This window comes from Chrysoperla carnea, chromosome 4 (assembly GCF_905475395.1).
Source record: "Chrysoperla carnea chromosome 4, inChrCarn1.1, whole genome shotgun sequence".
In the NCBI taxonomy this organism is placed as follows: Eukaryota; Metazoa; Arthropoda; class Insecta; order Neuroptera; family Chrysopidae; genus Chrysoperla; species Chrysoperla carnea.
The window spans coordinates 54,363,578-54,381,084 of NC_058340.1; the positions used below are offsets into that span (position 1 = coordinate 54,363,578).

Genomic DNA, 17,507 nt, shown 5'->3' on the forward strand with positions numbered 1-17,507 from the left:
TAAACCGTTAGAGATAGAATAAAAGTTTAAACGTAAAAAATATACCTTATAAAAAAATAAACAACTTTTGTTTGAAACATTTTTTCGTAAACATCACTGTTTATCCGTGAGGGCACAAATTAGGCGCAAATTGTAGTATGTATTATATGGGAATATCAGTTATGTATGTGTGACATGTATAAATGTGTAATGTGACAGTGTAATCAACACTATCTATGTATGGTATTTCAACAATTAATTCAGTCAATTGTTTGTTTTCACTTATTTATGAAACAAACATGGTACACGTCATTGTTTTTACCCGACTGCCGAGAAGTGGTTATGTTTTTTGCCCGTATGTCAATTTATTACCTCGTATTTTTTAAACGGCTCAATGAATTTCGAGGGTTAAAGTACCGTTATATTCGTCTTAATAACCCAAAGGTGTAAAAAGGTTTTTGGAAATGGCGGATATTTGGTGCGAAATAGTAATACGTTAATTTAAAAAAATTAACCAAACTTATCGAGTATGGTACCAAAATAAAGGAAATTAAAAGGGGGATTACAAAAATATTAATAAGTTATATGTTTACATTTAATTAGGAATATTAAATTAATTTTAAAGTTTTAATATAGTATAATTAGAGATTTTTTTAGTGCCGGGACACTAAAAAGTCTAAAATAAAATAAATAAATAAATAAAAACCCCGATTGAAATTAAATATTGCACTAAAAAGACCGATACAAGATTTTGAATAAAAAACAAAATTAAAATAAACTATAAACAAAGTAAACTCTACTTCGGTTTAACTGTGCTGAAAGTTAAATATCCGCATTAAGTTTAGTAGCGGGATTCGTTAATTTGCTTTCGGTATATAATTTGCAATTGGGTCCCGTCAGCTACTAAACTGAAAAAAATAATTTGACGTTTCTAAAAACGCGATAAAGTAGAATTCAAAAATACAAAAAAAATTCTAACATTGTAAATGATATGATATGATATGTCAAAAGCAAATTAAAAAGGCTTCAAACTGGTGCATTTCATGATAGCCCGATCCCTCGCCTTTGTCGCAGCGATAGGCAGAGATGCCTTTGTAATTTATTTTTCGTTTTATGATTGCCTTATTTTACAGTTTTTGGTACAATTTGACTGTAGTATAATATTGTACTTTTATCAAACAATAGAAAAAATATATATCTACAAAAAAATATACATCTTAAGTTTGTTGTAAGGTGCAGGAGAAGACGAAGGTACATTATTATGCATTAGAAGAACTTAAATAACGAGTGAGGAAGGATACATAAGATATGTGTATGGAAGATAAAGATATAATATTTTCATATAGAAACCTTAAAACTGAATCGTGGTTATATTCAACAATACTTCAATTATCTTCCAATTAACCAGAAGCTGATGATTTTTAAATTATTATTCTCATTTTTTATATTTTCTGTCTTTTAGTATATTTAACTAGCCTTAATCATTACTTCCACATGTTATAAATATATATAAATATATATATTTTTTTTGGAAGAAAAAATATTTGTTGAACTCATTGGGAATGTCTTTTTGTTTAAGGTAGTTTACTTGTTATACTCAAGCCCATAAAAATATGCTCTTATATTCGCTCATTTTCTTCGGAAATTTGCTAATAAAGTAATTTTTTGATTAAACTCGACTAAGATTTTTAATAACTTCGCTTAATTCACTCACAGGTGGTTGAACTATAGTTCGCAATATACCTTAAGCTATATTGTTATACTAGCCTGATACCCGCCCCTTTCACTGGGGTTAAAAGTAAACACCGCTTTATAGCCTCCACCTATCTTGATGAGCACAGTTTTCAATTTTGTTAAATGTAAAATAGTCATAATTCATTGAGTATATCAGAAAAGTTGGCCATGAATGGTTTGACATTTACTATTTTAATTTTTTTACAGAATACTTCAACTTATGGTTCAAAATAATCATCATTTTGAACCATAGATTACAGATTTCTGTAAAAATTTAAAATAGTAAATGTCTGATTAAATTTTTTTTTTAAATTTATCTTTATAAATTATAGCTCATGTGTTATTCTGAAGTATGAGCTATATTGCTGTACAGCTTCATTAAAAACCATTCGCTAGTTTTAGCGTGAAAGCGTAACAAACAAACATCCTTACTTGCGCATTTATAATATATAGAGATAAAATCATATTTTTTTACTATGTAAGCACATCACTGGAAAGTGGCTATTAGGTTGGCGTTTTTTTTTATGGTCTTTGTAATAATTCATTGATTTAAAATTCTTAATTTATTAAAATAAAACCTCGGAAAGTAAGCAGTAAAGTCTGTTAATCGCGACAAAAGTAAAAAATTTCCTACTTTTTTATTAAATTCAGAATACTTTTGTTAATCTTATATTTCAATTTTATTGAATTCGTAAGAAAAGCCATTTTATGATTGAACTTCCTTAAAAAACTAAAAATAATATTTTGAAGTACAATTAAATATTTAAAAAGAAATTATTGCTCTTTTATATTTAAAAGAAATTCCAACATCTTTATTTTTTTTAAAGAATAATTAAGGAAGATTGTACAAACTACAATTTTAAGAGCGGCAACCAAACTTCCTGTTCAGTGCAGTAACCATATTTAGGAATTAAGTTATACAAAGAGCCAAGTCTACCAAATTTTGATGTGCGTTGGACGTCTTCAATTTGTACTTAACTGCAAACAATGACTTTGACAGTTATGTCATCCTTCATATAATCAAAGCCAATCGTTTCAAGAATTTCTTGACTGTTTTATTTATCCAGTTTTCTTGAACTCTGAATTTTTATATTATTGAAGGAAACTAATGAAATTAGAATCCCAAGAATTTCATAACTGGTAGAAAACAAACATAATTTTAAACTATTATAAAATTCTTCTTCGGAAGAATATCATTTAAATATTGTAAGAATAATATTTTTTACGTTATTTATTTTTTTGTTTTAGGTACGCATATTCCAGTATATTCACGGTGTAGATTTTCGGTTCTGTGAGTAAAATATGTGAGTTTGATTTTAACATGTTTTTGGTGATTTTCCTGTTTTAAAACCCACTGCCACCAAAAGCAGAATCCTATTTATTCTCATATCTCTATTAGACTCTATTATACCGTCAGATCTGTATTAGCCAAGGTAATAGTACTAGAGAAGGTATAAGATAGAACTTTGATTTTTAAATATTCCAATCATAGCTTTTCTATCGAAAAGTGTTCATGGCTATTTTTAATAAAATTTTAATCATTTTTTTCCAATAGCGGTTCTTTGCACGCAAGCCTATACCATTATTTTCGTAATTAAATTATCTTTCTTCTGATACCAATTTCAATTGGTTAACAGATCGGTGTAGATCTGTTCAGACCATATGAACAATCAAGTCAATATAGGTAACTACACTAATCTGTAAACTAACCGAAAATGGTATCAGAAGAAATATAATTTAATTGCGAAAATGAAGGTATAGGTTTGCCTGGAAAAACCTTTCAATTGAATTAAAAATAGTAATAAAAATTTTTTGATAGAAAAACTAGGATAGGAGTATTTAAAAATAAAAATTTCATAAAAAAAATGGCTCATCTGATTATCAAATGGGTAAAGTTCGGTTTTATATCGTTTCTTACACCATTAGTTTATTACTTAAGAAAAACGAATTATCATTCGTGGCTCCTGTGTTGAATTTATATTAATCAAAATTTTTATTTTCTTGCTTTCAATTTCAATTTGCACACTTTGACTTTTTTTGTCTGTTGTTTATGGCAAAAATTTCATTAACAACATAATAGGTGCAAACAAATTGCAGGAAGTTTAAAACTCGAAAAATTGTAATTCATTTTTCAAACTCTTCCGAAATTTTGCCATTTGTTTCTGCGTATTGTGAAATCAATGACTTATATATAATATTATTAAGACACGCATACAAATTGATTGAATCATTGACAAAAATCGAAACTTCATTTAATTAAATTTCCATTTTTCTGTTATTATCAACAAATTTTCCATTATCAATCCTCCAAATTTCAGATAAAAAGAAGCATAGAAGTGTTAATTCATTATGAGTTTATGGTCAATAATGTACGATTGAATACTGACGTTTAATGGAAGTAAATCTGATTTTTTTTGCGCATTATAAGTAAAAAAACTCAAGCTTGGATCAAAATATTTTCCCATAATAATAAATAAACTTCTGGTAATAATTTTATTCTAAAATGACGAATGATCTTTGAATGTTTTATTTGAATATTTGATAGAACATGGAATAATATAATACTTATGTGATTATTTAATTTTTATTACTATTGGACTAATAAAAAGTTTATTTTATAATCCTAAATTAAATGAATTATTTTATTTAAAGATAATTAAATTTTTTATTAAACCGTGCATGGAATTAATTTTGAAAGATCATTTGATCTCTATTCACTGTTTGTTGTAAAAAGCACGTTCACATTACTATCGAAATTATGAAGGGTGCGTCCACACAATTAATATTTTCTTTTAGGATGGTTTTTATGGAATCATGCGTAAGAGATATTGAAATGTTATATTTTTTTAAGCAGGCAGTAATCTTTCAGTAAATATATAGAAGCGAATAACAAAGAAAATTTGTAAATGGTATTAAAACTTCATCCCATACAAATTCTACTGAATTTAGAAGAATTTTTCGAATATTATTTACAGTCTCACCATATAGCGGCAGAGGCTTGATAGGAGTCTTACAATTAAGTTAATGTTTAGGAAGTGCCTTTTGGTAATGTTGGTTAACGGCCTTGCCGTCTGTTTTCAAAAGTTCAAAAATATGAAAAAACAAAAATCTATTATATATTTTTTTATCTTCGTTGGTCGTCATAGCTTATTATATTATACCTATTATTATTTTCTTTAGTTCGGACTTCGCTACAATTTTCTCTTTTCCGTTTAAATTTTGTATCAGAGTTATATTTCATCCTGGTTTTATCCCGGATCTACAGAGACAAACAGTTTATACATGATCTAGATCTTGGATTCTGTGAGTAAAATATATGACTTTGATCTTGACTTGTTTTTGGTGATTTTCCTGTTTTAAAACTTGCCACCAAAAGCAGAATCCCATTTATTATTAGATTTTCATTAAGCCGTGATAGACAAGGTTAGTTAAATGTTAAATTTCTCTTTCCCGTTTAAACTTTTTATCAAAGTTATATTTCATCCTGGTTTCATCCCGGATCTACAGAGACAAACGTTTCAGTTTAGAAAGCATCCATAAACGACATGGTCCGGCCAAAAAGAGGAGATTACTTTAAAAGCTACGTCACAGGAGGGTGGAAATGAAGTTATGGTGCGTGAGTTTCTTGATTTTTTTTTTCGGTAAATGCGGACTTTGGAATTTAAGTTTCGGTTTATGGAATTTCAAACATTGAGTATTTTTACATTTTATGAACGCCATATTCTTACAATGCCAGTACTTCATGATTTTTATTTGAATAAAAAGTACAAAATGTCTTCTTGACTCTTGATAATAGAATAATTTTACGTTCCATTCGAGGAAAGTTTCGTAGAAAAGGCTTCGGTAGGCTATCTGAAAGGAGGAGGAGTTCCAAAGAGGCTGAAATTGAGCCGTTGTTTAAAGACGCTCCCTTACCCCATCACATCGTGGCTACGTGGGCTTGTCTCTTTCCCACACACTTTCGACACATTTATTGTATCCCATAAACTTTTTATGTTTCTGATTCAATTTTATTGAAAATTTGAGTAAAAATGAATTAAATTATTTTGTTATATAATATTTGCAGAACGTTTTACGCCATTTATGTATGTAGTGTAGTCGAGTTTTTTTCAATATTTATGTAGCGCATAATAAAATAAAATGTGTGATTTACGAGAATGAATGTAATAAATTTCAATATACTTGATTGCATTTTAACAAAGTTAATGCTTTTCTTGTCTCGATAGAATTTATTCCTCGTATTGATGCATACAGAAAGAATTTTAACTTGTTCAATATTTATAAGTTTGTTCTAAATGTCTTAATACGCCATTAAAGCGATAATTTCACCTTGAACTTAGACTGACTTAACATTAAGTACAAGTCAGAGTACTTTCTCATTTTAATTATAAGTTCTATTTGTGGCTAAACAAACTTATACTCGAAGAAATGACTTCACTACTTTGGTACATTAATTGACATTTAATATGAAATGGAATTTCCGAAGTGACATTATAACGAAATAATCAGTGTTACCAAAAATCACTCAATTTTGTTTAACAACCCACTGACTTTTTCTCTAGTTAATTTAATCTAGCTAAAATTAATTTAATTAATGGTTGTGCTGGGTTGGTGTAGTGCATGCAAGATGTAGGTGCATTCAGCCTCTCAAAATATTTGAGAATCTACTAAGTAAAATTAAGGACAGAAACATTTTGCCAGTTACTCTGATTTCTCTCATTAGGCCGTACTAGTCTCTTGTTCTTATTTATTATTTTTTAGTTCTCAAAAGTCACATTTTCTTATAAACTACGACAATAACGTTCAATTCGTCTTAAGACTTACGTATTGCAAGATATTACGGGGTCAAAAGACGTGCCAATTTATCATCAAAGGCTTATATTTTTCTGGAATTAGTTCTTGAATTGAGCCCTTGTTTTGCTTTTAATTTTATGGAAAGTATGGACTGGTTCTAAGTACAAAGTACCTACCTTATTAACTTTATTTTACAAGCTTTTATTTCACTTGCAATATTTGTTCAAATCGTGTCAAATTTTGAATTTTAAAGCAGTTTTCGTTAGACGATTGAGCTGAAATTTTACATACACGTTTAGTTTGGATGACAATGCATGTTTAACTAAGTGACATAATTTTAAATCCAATATGACGGGCTAGTTATTTTTTTAACTCCCGTGATATAGGTATCAAATGAAAGGGTTTGCTGGGAAGAGCACGACTAACATATGTTAATTGGATGACAATGAATTTTTATTCGTTGTGTGCGTAGTCATGGTAAGGACAATAAAATCGATGCCAGCGCTTTAGGTGAAAAATTTTGGAGTTAAAAGGGGCTGTTATGACTAATTTGCAATTCTTTACATGTTAATGTAATAGAAATGTCAAATTAAAATTATTGAAAAACACGAATTAATTAAACTTAATGCATTAAAAATTGTGAAAATAAGAAATTAAATTGAACAAATATTATTTTTCAAATGTAAATTATCATAATTATTTATTTAAATTTGTGAGACAAGAATATTAAATTTTAAATGTAAGTCTTAAATGCAATCCATACAATTATATATGCATCCATACAATTCTATAATTAAAGTAGTGTATCGTTACCATGGAAACGAAACTTACGCACGGAGCGGATACTAAAAAATAAAACATAATTATTTCTGTGAGTCACTCATACATGATTATTTTTAAAAGCCTGTGGTGCTTAAAATCATCCTTGATATTTTAAAATTTAGATTTTACAAATAGTCATGTATGACACATTTTAGTACAATAAAATCTTGTCTTCTAATAAAATGTAGAGTTCGAACAAAACAAAGTGGCACTGAACAAGAGAGAGTGTAGATACGAGTGCACATACATATACATCATACACTCTCTCTTGCTCGGTACCACTTTGTTTTGTACGAACTCTAATTTTAAAGACATTTCACCATCCAATACAACCATTCGTTAAAAGTGGAATAGAACAAACTTAAATTTAAGAAATAAGTGAATGTTAACGATATATTATTTGTTGTCAACTATAACTAACTTTGTATTAAATACAAAAGCAAACAAAACGAATGAACAACAACAACAACAACGCTGTTTCGAATATATAATTACTGGTTTTTTTTTATGATTCTCAATCGTTCGTTGGTTGTCGTAAAATAATTTTGTTTTATTTTTTATCACAATTTTATTTTCTTTTTATACTCACTCACATGTATAGAGTTATAAAAACAAAATTTATGTTCCTTATATTATTATTTAAATGAATAAAAAAAAAACGTTTTTGTTTGATGACAAAACTGGGTGTGAATCTTAATAAAAATGAAGACGGAACACGCATGGTGTAGAATTTTGATTGAAATCAAGACAGTTGTATTGGTTGTTATAACTAGTTCGAAAAATATTAAATAACAAGTCATAAAGTGGTTTGGCCGTAAGCTCACTTTTCTTAAGAATTTGATGAAATCAAAATGGAATGTTAATCTAGTAAGGTGAATTTATTTTGTAAATGAAAATGCAATTTTTCAATTGATTGTGAATCGAAATTTTTATAATTAAAGTGTACATAATTAATATACAACTGATAAAGTATGTAAAACGATGTAGTTTCGCGTATATCGTTTAAACGACAAAATCGTTAAAAACCGTTTTAAGATATACACGCAAATTTAGAAATGAATTTTTTTTTTAATCGATTCAATTTTTTGAAAAACGTTTGCTTTCGGAGGAGTGTGACTTAAAACTTTGTTATATTTGCATTTAATCGAAAGAAAATACTTAAAGTTTATCGATAATTGTAGGTCAAAGTTATTAACACAGGCGAATGTCCTTTCTTGTCTTTGACAACTTTTGGCTAAAGCATTTTTCCGTAGCTAACGTGTTTTTTTCGATTATATTCAATAATGACATATTTTTATGTCGCATTTCCTCCGAAAGCTGACGATTTTCGAAAAAATGATTTGAATGGAAAATGTTAGTTTTTTTATTAGAATCATCTTTCTAATTTAAAGTGTGATTCTATCTCTTTCCGTTTAGTATCTAAATAAGATATTAAGGAAATCAGAAGAACCAAGTCCAATCTGATGTTAGAACATAATGTTCCCCCTCCAATTGATTGGTTAGCTACAAAACGAAATATTTTTGTGTGTATATTAAAACGGTCCACTTTATTTTCTATGACTAATGTTCGGCCGACCGATCTACCTTCATCAATCTCAACAATAAAAATTTTTGATCGATTTATTGTATTTTTCAATTTTTTTTGTCTTCGATTTGAGTGAAAATAACGATCGAACTAAAAACTTATTCGAGGGTTGATTCACTCGATATCTTAGAAACTGCTCGCATCGCAAACCCAACCAAATTTGGTATTTTATTGAAGTAAACCAGCATAAAGAAATGAAAATATAATTTCAGCTTTCTTCAAAAGCGTTGCCACTCGCAACGTTACAAGTGATGAGGCTCTAAGGTAAAATAAGAATCGCCGTAGTTTTACCACTAAAAATAATTTTAAATATTTTTGCAACATTTCGATTAATTGAAACTGTAATAAAATAAATAATAAAAACAATAAAAATTAACAACATATGTGAGAAATTAAATATGCATAGTGAAAAAAAAATTTAAATTATTATATACCATATCATAAATTAATTAAATAAATTACAATAAAAACATTTTTGATGAAATAAATAAAATTAAAAAAAAAGAATTAAATAAAATTTATATGCTGACTACACGCTTGATTTACATCAAATATTCGATAATTGGCATCGAAGTATAATTGTAAATACCGCCACCTTATTATTTATGTGTTATTTATATGGCTATAACATATCTTCATGTGTATGTGTATGGTATATGTGTATGACTATTAGCACAGGCAATAAAGATTTCGAGTCCAAAATTTGGTTATACGTACCTTAAAAGTTGTAAAATGATCATTTTAATTACCCTGTATCATGGAAAGTCGGAAAAATTTGAAAATTAAAATTTGTTATATGCGAAACCACAAAATTTCATAGATTTTCGCGAAAAACTCAAGCAAACCGTGCAATCAAGAAGAAAAAAAAAGAAAATATCGAACCACTGACGTCTACTACAGTTCATTTTTATTTCCTTCCTGTTTAAGAACTATAAAAAAGGTTAATGTGCTTTTGCCATGCATAAAATTCAATTTTTCATTTATTAAAACGTTGAATGATTCGACTTGAGTTGTCAAGGCATCCAATGTGATATTTAATGAGCCATATTTCGAAAACTATTATTTTTACGGAATCGAAGCCTGTTAATCGAATCTCTTTGATCTTTTATCAGCTTTATAGTGATATCACACTTTTTTCGATTGAATATAAACTAAAGTTAAATGTTGTTGTTGAAATATGTATTTATAAAATATATCAAGGTATATTAAGTTTCGTCCCAAATTTGTAACGTTTAAAAATATTGATGCTACCAACAAAATTTTGGTATAGGTGTTCATAAAATCACCTAATTAGTCCATTTTCAGTTGGCTGCCCATCTGTCTGTCAACAGGATAACTTAAAAATCAAAAACAATATATCGAGCCGAAATTTTTATAGCGTGCTCAGGACCTAAAAAGTGAGTTTGAGTTTGAGTTCTTCAATGCGCAACATAGGTCAATAGGGTCTTGGGTCCGTAGGGTCCATCTTGTAAACCGATAGAGATAGAACTAAAGTTTAATGTCCTTATCAGAAATAAACAACTTTCGTTTGAAACATTTTTTCGTAAACATAACTGTCTCAGTCAATTTTTCCGGTACACTATGATACTGAGTCATAGAAATTATTATTTAACATCTTATCAGCTATCTTATAATCAAATGTTCTTGTTCTTAAATCTTAATTTTAGAACTCATGGTACATATTTGACTCTATTGTCTGTACTATGTGTACTGTATAGTGCTTAATTTAAATAATAACAACAAATTTCAATTTACATTTTTTATATTTTTTATATTACAGAATGTACAAGGGATATTAACACATATCTGAATTAAACTTAAAATATAAACTATTAACACTAATGAATATCTGGTTAAACTATCTAGTCTTGCGAGATTAAAATTAACTCGAATGTTTGTACTGCTTAGAATTAACAAGCAAAATAAATTTTTTCAATGTTGAGGGATGATATCTCGAAAAAAGTTTAATTTAAGAAAATTCCTTCTCAGAAATCAGATTAAAAATGGTGTTTTTGCAACTTCCAAAAAGGGGCGTGAAAATCTTGACGATGAAAATAATCGAAATTTCTTGTCAACTCCTACTGGGCCACAGAATCCTTGCTAGCGATTGTAGTAATATACTAGAAAACAAAAAATTGATATAACCATAAATTAATAAAATTAAATAACGAAAATACAATACGAATCTCTTTATTCATTTGGTGTGACCAAAATGAGATAGATGAAAAATACATCACTCTATACATATAAGGGAGAGTGTCGTACCTAGAAACTCAAATGGGCATTAACATGTTTTCGTAAAATAATAATGGAAATACTCAATTCTCATAGCACCATTATTACTAACCATTACGTATTTTCTTTGGAAATTTAAATATTAATCATATTTAGATAAAAACAATATTGATATTATACTAGCAGATATCCGCCTGCTTCTCTAAGCAGTTTTAACTTAGAAAACAAAGACTATCACGTTATAATAATCAATTATTCTCCCTTTTGTTCACAATTTTATGGTTGAAATAATTTTTAAAATCGCTTAAGTAGTTAATTCAAAAATGATAAATTTTCATACACCATTCTCTCTCCCTTTTCACCACCAAAACGACAGATTTTCAAACAAATTTTCATCTCCTAATTTACACCCTTAAAAATGAATTTTTTTAAAAAGTGATAAATTAACTGTTGTCTCAAATCATGAGCTCATATATCAATTTTTACACCTGTGATTTCAAAAATGATAAAGTTCTTTCTATCCTTTTTTAACTCCTTTAGTCGATGAGTTTCAATAAGATACGAAACTTCTCTTTCATCATATATGTTAAAAAGTGTTTAGACAAAATTTGAAGTAGATTGGACCAAGGAATCACGCTTTCCCCTACATACTTTTCCCCACTTTTCATCACCTTAGGAGTAGAATTTCGGAAAATCCTTTTTTATCGGATGCCTCTATCGCCTGTGCGTTGATCAATCAGTCAGTCAGTCAGGATATTGCATTTTATATGTATAGATGAATATGTGATTAATGGTATACAATTGTAATGTACCATTAACCAAACTCCACTGTACCTTGATTTCCTCCTCTGTTTATCCTTTTACAGTTCACTAGGGAAATCAACATAGAAATTAGTCTTTTTATGGTTGCTGTCTCAGAGATAGCAATGTTCTTAAAGAAACTGGACAGTTATAGCTGGTAGTCGCCGAGGTATTACAGTTTATCCTATAGTTAAATAAACAACCATATCCATAGCATAACGAACGTTATGAGCATCGCAACGTAGTGAATATTCAAACATCTTATTATTAATAAATAAATTAGCTTATAACAAGAAACTGGTTTCAACAGAACAGACCAGAAAGTATCATCTAAGTACTTCGTACTTCGCGTCTATAATATATTAAACATTATAATATAAGTGTACTGAATACTCACTCAGTTCATATGTAATATTTTATTAGCTTTACTTTAATTTATTAAGTATATGGCTCTATGGCTGCTGTGTTATTATTGTAGAGTGTAGACGAACAGTCAAACATTGGACTTCATGTAATTTAATAATCATTGTTGTATGTATGAAATTGTAATGCTTAAATATTTAAATGGGGATAATTGAGATGGTAGCGAATTTATTGCTAATGATTCAGTCACAGTATTGACCTATCTACATAGTCATTGAAACTTGGACTTGGTATTCTGAGATTATGCAAAAGTTTCAATTAATTGACAGTTAATTTTATTTAGTTTTTACCAAGAAAATGGTTGTATAGAAAAATATATTGTCAGCAATTTTAGATTTTTTGCTTCAAAACTGAAATTCTTGGTGAATTATATAAATTTTTATACAATTTGTAAACCATATCATTAGCCATTTATATTATTTGAAGTAAGAAGAGTTCTTACGGACGGTCTTATGTATAAAACAAAGAGGCTGTGCTCATGTATACACATATACTTATTGTATATGTGTATACATGAACACAGCCTAGCCGGTCAGGATCATCATTTGAAGTTGTACACATACGATATCAATCACACACACTACACACCCTCTCTTAGTTTTATACATAAGAACGTCCATAAAAATTTTTCTTACTTCATATTTTTTATATGGCTAAGGAAAAAGCTTTCAATCGGTATATCTTTTTACGAAGGTATTCGAAAAATTGAATTCACAGCCACCTGTGGAAATCGTAGCTTCTATATTCTTTTTTCAATATTTATGTTATCTCTATATACCTATTATTTCTCGAAGGTTTTTTTTTCTGCTCCCATAATTTATCAATTATTAACACAGTTTCATTTTTAAGATAATTTTCACTACTACAAAAGAAAAATATTAGAAAATTCGAAAATTATCCAAGGAAAATGTTAAGGTATTACGAGGCAAGTTTAGCCTTGTGGTTGAAATAATTTGTACCTTATTTTCAACTTTGATTATGAATTTTGTTATAACTTCATTAATGTAGACGAAATGAATGTTGCTTTGATTTTTGACATATCGAAAGCTAAATAATTAAACAAAATTTTCAATTTTCGATATTTTGAAAATTACCTCAGATATCGAAAAATTGTATTCTTACTTTTCGTCTTATATTGTCAAGTTATAACATAATTCAACAAAATTGAAAAAATATATATATTTTAAATTGGTGCCCACACTACCGTGCTCATACTTCCTTAATTAGTCGGGCACAACGAGTTTTTTTAGTTTTCAATAATTTATTCAGGTTTTAACTTTTTTTTAATTTCCACCCATAACCAGTGTTAAATATGCCTACTTTTGAAGTCATTTATTTATTGAAATAATTGGGCAACCCTCCTAAAAAAATTTTCAGAATTGATTTAAACTTATTCCAACTTCATATAAAAAGAATCAAGCCTTTTATATAAAATTGCCCTGGCGTCCGTACAGTATACGTACAGTATAAATAGCTACAATAATTAGCGTTATTACCATAGTTAAGAAACTTAAAATTTTGCTGTTCATGCGATTAGTATAAGAGCGAATACCAAAAGCAAACAATGTAAAGTTTTATCCAAAATTTATGAAATAGCCATTGCCTCCTTTATAATGTTTGATGTGTATGTATTTACGCTTTGAGTTTCCTCTGTAGCACCATTTGTATGTTGGTAACAACACCTCCCTCTTGGCTATAAAGCACGCAACACTTTTTTCATTTGTTGTTTTTTTTCTTTTCAATATGTCATGTCGATAATATCACCACAAATGTTGTAGTTATTTAATGAGTTATGTGCTATAATGTTTGTTATTTTTTACTTTCATGTGTTATATTTCTCGTTTGAGAACGTCTAATGGTCAAAGAAATAAAGCCAGAGCAATACCCACCATAAATACAAGCTAAAAATATTTGCAGGGTATCTTACAACACAAAATTGTCTACGTGCCTTATTTTTGGAATAAACACTTCAAGTGTATAAAACCTTTAAAAAGTAATATGAAAATGTTTGAAACTCGTGAGCTTGAATGCCATACATTTTCCACCATGTGATTGTTTGAGACGTGAATTGTATTATAAAAGAATCTCTAATAAAACGCCATAATTTTTGTACATGTCGTTTTTAGTAAAATTGTCTAGTGTGAACCTTTATGTATAAACGTGGCATTTTTTCTAAAGAATGTTTAATGATACCTTTGACATGACAATTATATGACAATTTTGTCAACGAAATTGACTAATATGTTATGCGTAAACAAACTATGCGTCATTAGAAGTCCACGAAATAACTCAAATTTAGAAACGCGCGTTCGAAGGATCACTCGCGTTTCGTAATATAATTACTTCATGGTGAACTTTGTTATTGATGGCGAGCCCAAAATATTGTATCGCATGCCATCAATGGTGCACGTGTCATTTGTTCGCCATACCTGGGTTAGTGCGAAAAATTCGAAAAAAGCTTAAAAAGCAGCAGATCAAGAATCCTAAGTTTTCCACGCACCGGTTTACTGGCCAAATTTGTTAGAAATGAGCCCTAGTATTACCTCCTTCAACGAATGCATTTTTATTTGTCAAAAGTTTATATGAATCCTTTTGATTTAGATTTATCTTAGTATACCAAAATATAATTTTTGAAAATATAATAGAAGATTAGGACCCATCTATCTTAAATTGAGATTATGATATCTTACATTTTACGCCATAGCATTTTGTCGTAGTCCATAAAAGTATATTATTATCTGAAGACTTGATATCCAAATGAAAATTATACCCAAATGCACCTGTAAAACATTTTTTCCGCAGACAAATTCTCACTACATAATCTAATCTACAGTAAAAATACAAACTCGGATCATATTTAAAAATGACAGTCAAAAACAGTCATTTTAAACTGGGGGAGAGTTGCAAATATAAAACCAGTAAGTAAACTGTCAATGCGACCTTTTAGGTTAAACCATTAGCAAAAAATCTGAATAATTGTTTAGAATAAAATGAAAAATGCTATACATTCCGAAAATATTTTCATGATATGAAGTTTAACATGAGAATTGGTGTAGTCTCATGTTCATTTTCTTTCATCGAGACACACCTCTTAAAATTCTACGAAATAAATATAAACACGATTTTGATTTGCTTTATTTGTTTGTCCATTAAGTTAATTTTTTCTTTAGAACATTACAAAAATCCTTTTATAGATAACTTTAAACGTGAGAATTAAATGTAGATCATAGAATTAGATAAAGTTTTCTATATACATAACAAAACGTAATTGTTTTTTAGTTTGTTATTTTTTTGTAATTGTTCAAATGTAATTTATTTAATTAAAAATTCCAATCGATATTAATTATTATTATTATTACTCAAGTACTAGCCAGCTAGTAAAGTCTACTTGTCTTATATTTAACTTTCTGATAGAAAAGAAATGTTTTCATCTCAAAAATTTTACTCGAAAACTGTATGAAGTTGATTTTAACACGGCTATTTCTTTTCTTATTGAAATTAGATGGAAGTAAGGTTGCGTTTATCAGTACACATTCATTTTAAAGCCACTTTAAGAAAATTTAAAAAAATTATTTTTCATGTCTTTTTTGGTATTCAAATTATAATTGCCCTTACAGTTTTGCCGTTGTTAATACCGCGCCAGATTTTTCAATTCGCTTTAATTAAGATGGCTTTGATCAATTTATTTATCTTTATAGTTACGCCATTGTATCATAAAAAAGACATCAATCGAAAGACTTTGAAGTTTAAAATTTGTATATAAAATTTAGTAATTATAAATAATAAATAAATAAGTTAATGTTGACGAACAAAACAAAGAAAAAATTCGAGTTGAAAAACTACACATTGTGCCTAGTGCACGTAAGGCCCAATTAGTTAAGGCGCTTGTGTATATTTATATACCCTGTATATATGAAATATATGCCAAAGTATATACTAATTTTAATCTCAAGTTTGTAACGCTTAGGAATATTGATGATACGAACAAAATTTTGGTATAAGTGTTCATAAAATCACCATCATAAATTCGATCACCTAAAAACAAAAGAAGATATAAAAAGTGAGTTTGAGTTGAGTTAAGGTGCTCAGAACATAAAAAGTGAGTACATTAGCAACATATGTTAATTGAGTCTTGGGTCCCTTGAACCCATCTATAAACCGTTAGAGATAGAACAAAATTTTAAATGTAAAAAGTCTTCCTTTAAAAAAATAACCAAATTATGTGTTGCTTCATTTAATAGTTTTGTGCATTTTCGAGAAACCAAAAAATTTCTAGAAAATACTTTCGAAATAAATGGCGACCAAAAGGCTGCCGTAATTGTTTTGCTTTTTCAAAGTCTGAGCAAGAGTCAAGCACTGACACTCAACACTTTCTATACAGGGTATTTCAACAATTAACTCAGTCAATTGTTTGTTTTATTTTCTTGTTTTCTATTCTCTGTAATTAAGAAAAAAACGTTTTAAAACCATTAATGTTCCAAAACAAATTGATGTAAAAGTCATATCCACCACGATTTGTTAAATTACAAGAACCATTATTATAGTGATTACTGTCTCGTTATAGGTTTTGATGTAAAAGACTTCTTTAGAATGAGACAGTAAGTTCGTTTAAAATCATGTTCAAATAATAAATATTATGATTAAAAAATAATTCTTTTATATAATTTCATTGTTTGATGATGAATTGATTGATTTTCAATTATATTTTTATTTATATAGATAATGGAAATAGCTATTATTCTATTAAAAATTTTATATTATGTTTGTAATTGTAAAAAGTTTAATTTTATATTTAAAAGTATGTATTCGTTTTTATTTCCAATACTTCGAAGATTTCCAAGTTTTTTTCTTACCTCTATATATTATATTTAATCACCTTTAAGTATAGAGCTTGATTGAAAATGCTAACACTCACTGGAAGAGCACAGGACCATTATATTTCTCACGTATTAGAAAACACATGTGAACCTTCCCTAAATTCACGCCTTGAGGCATTTTCAGCTTTTAGCGAAGCTCATTATTTTCTAGATGTCCATTTCAGTAATGTTATATGCTTAGCTTCTTAGTTATTAAGTTCTTAGTCTTCTAGAAGTATTAGAATAATAAAAAATATAAACTATAGATCAAAATCACT

The 17,507-nt window shown here is 28.3% G+C and overlaps 1 protein-coding gene across 1 annotated transcript in view; it reads left to right on the plus strand.

The window, feature by feature from the left end:
- The window catches only part of LOC123297320 (low-density lipoprotein receptor-related protein 6), a 108,935-nt gene that overhangs the window by 39,789 nt on the left and 51,639 nt on the right, over window positions 1–17,507 (plus strand). The window lies entirely within an intron of this gene.